Genomic DNA, 2470 nt, shown 5'->3' with positions numbered 1-2470 from the left:
CCCATAATTCTAATGTGGTCCACACTAAAATATCTCTATTTTATTGAACCGATTGCCACAAAATCTGGTTAACGCATTAAAGTCCTCCGCAGCATGAATTGTGAGGACTTCGGTGATCCCTTAACTTTTCATGTACCATCAACAGGTCAAAAAGGTCATAAAACAAAGCGTGGTTTATGACTAAACAGCTGCAAAGCTGCTGACATTCCCATTCCCATGTGCTTTTCAAGTAGCCATTGAATGAAAGGCTATTATTCTTGAAAAAGGTCAAGGAATTCCTTTTTGACACGTTTCTCTCAGGTTTCCAAAAGTGCAGAACGCTTGTAAAGTCAGTAACTTCATGGGAGTGGATGGGAATCAGAGGGCCACCTTTGGCCCCACTGGCAGCTGTGTGGAAACAGTGTGCTTCCTTCTGTTAGCCCTTTGATGGCTGCCCCTACCCTTCCTCCTTCCCCATGGCTGCCGTTTGTTTGGACACCAACCTCCTAAAGTCAACCACCTACAACTGACACACTGACACACACACACATACACAAACAAGTCAACGCTGAGTCAACGCTTGTGCAGGAAGGATGCAGTTGTTATTGCGGCCCCCGCTCAGGGTTGCTTGGTTGGTGGGGTGGGGGGGCTGCCTTTACACGACAAATAAGGCAGGAGGAAGAGGAAAGGGGCTGGACTCAGGGCCAAGCGTGCCGGCTACTTTGAAAGTAGTGCGTTTGACGGTAACAATCGCCTCTCTGTGAAACCTGTACAGTCTTGTGCGTCTTGTATCTGATTTAAATGCCGGGAGGAGGCGTCAGGGTTGAGGATAAATACCAGCCCTTGTCTTTTAGGTTGCATGAGTCATTGGCCAGCAAATCAACGCAAGATGCATCCATGGGAAACTTTTGCCAAACACAGGAAATAAAGAAACCAAAAAATGCAAGGGGCACAGCATCGAGAAAGGACTACAAAGGGTGTGTTCCACATCCTTGAAATTGAAAAAATGAAGGGGGAAGAATGTTAAAATATTTTGCCTAAAGATGCCGCAAGAGTCAGATGTTGTCCTTCCTGCTGGTAAACAAAGAACTGGCTTAAAGGCGAACGTTGCTGCAGATTCTCTTGATGTGGATAGCATTTCAAGCTGTTCATCTCTGATATGGAAAACAACAAACCCAAACAAGGGTTGCTTTTTTTTTTTTTTTTTTTTTTTTTTGAATTGAACTGAACTTTATTTCACCCATCAAAATAAAAAGAATGTTAAAAGTTTACAATACAGTGTCAACTTCAACTGCCCATTTGGAAACATTTCATACTAAGACTGACACATAAATGGGAGCCCCATCTGTTTTTAATTGGATTCATTTAAAACAATCTAAAATGTTAAAGATAAAGGAGAAAGTTACTCAAAATTGGAGGGGTGGCCAGAATTGAAACGAGAGAGGACAAAGGAGATAAACAACTTTAAAAACAAAGTTATGGTCCAAGAGTCACAGTATACTTCTGATTGGCAATTCAGGGGAAATTTAATAGTCGTAAAAAAAAAAAAAAAAAATGTACAAGGTCCAACTGCCAGAGCACCTAAACTCTGACAGCAAGAAGAACAACAAACAAACTAAAAAAATAATCATTAACCTGCTGATACGGTTGACTTTTTCATAGGTCTCTTGATAAAAACGTGAATTAAAAAATAGAAACTAATTCCAAAAAGCTGTGGTTAGCTAGCTAACCTACAGTAAAACACACCTGCTTCCTTGTTTGTTACAGCCTGACAATTGGACTGACTTGCAAGTTGTGCCGAGGCCGGGAAGTAGGGCTCACATCTTAACAGCAGTATTTCATAGCCAATCGATAACATAGTAATAGAACACTTCATGGGTGAGACAATGACCTCCTTTCCCTTCCACAAGTGCAGATCACCTACCAAATACTTTTCTGTTGCCCTGAGCTCATCAGTTGTTGTTTTGCATGTGTACGAGCATCAAAGGCTATAATAAGGCTTTAACTACCACTTAGATTTTTCTTTTCCACAGTCAACATTGAGTGACTAATTGGTTCACTTCATAATTTTTACTACAGAGGATCGAGGAAGTAAAGAAAAAGTGCCAAAAGAAAAAGCTACAAGGAAACACAAACCACACCTATCCTGTCTGCGGGGGCTCACGGCAAAAAACAACGACGACTACCATTTTTAATAGTCAAAATAGAACGACTGACTTTTTAAAAAACATCCTTCTTGGATTCTTCCAATTCTTCTTGGATAAAATAAAAACCTTTAAAAAACCCAAAAAACAACAACCAAAAAACATGTAATATACAACCAGTTTTCTTTGTCCTGCGGCGCTGTGTCTTCCAGCCAGGTGCCGAGGGCTTTGCTGTCAGAAGGCTGCGCTGTAGAGTCTTTCCCTCCTCTGCTCAGAGCAGCTGCCGCGACAACCACGTAAGAAACCAAAAATAATGTTGAAAGAGTGTGTGTGTGTGTGTGTGTGTG

The 2470-nt window shown here is 41.4% G+C and overlaps 1 protein-coding gene across 2 annotated transcripts in view; it reads right to left on the bottom strand.

The window, feature by feature from the left end:
- Nucleotides 1–1941: 1941 nt before the first annotated feature.
- Nucleotides 1942–2470, bottom strand: part of drap1 (DR1-associated protein 1 (negative cofactor 2 alpha)) — an 8890-nt gene continuing 8361 nt past the window's right edge. For both annotated transcript variants that reach the window (XM_032544493.1, XM_032544495.1), the window contains exon 7: nt 1942–2470. This exon is cut by the window's right edge and continues 228 nt beyond it. The gene's annotated coding sequence lies outside the window, so the exon portion shown is untranslated.

The sequence above is a fragment of the Etheostoma spectabile genome, chromosome 19 (genome assembly GCF_008692095.1).
Source record: "Etheostoma spectabile isolate EspeVRDwgs_2016 chromosome 19, UIUC_Espe_1.0, whole genome shotgun sequence".
NCBI lineage: Eukaryota > Metazoa > Chordata > Actinopteri > Perciformes > Percidae > Etheostoma > Etheostoma spectabile.
This window is presented reverse-complemented; position numbering and strand designations above follow the sequence as displayed.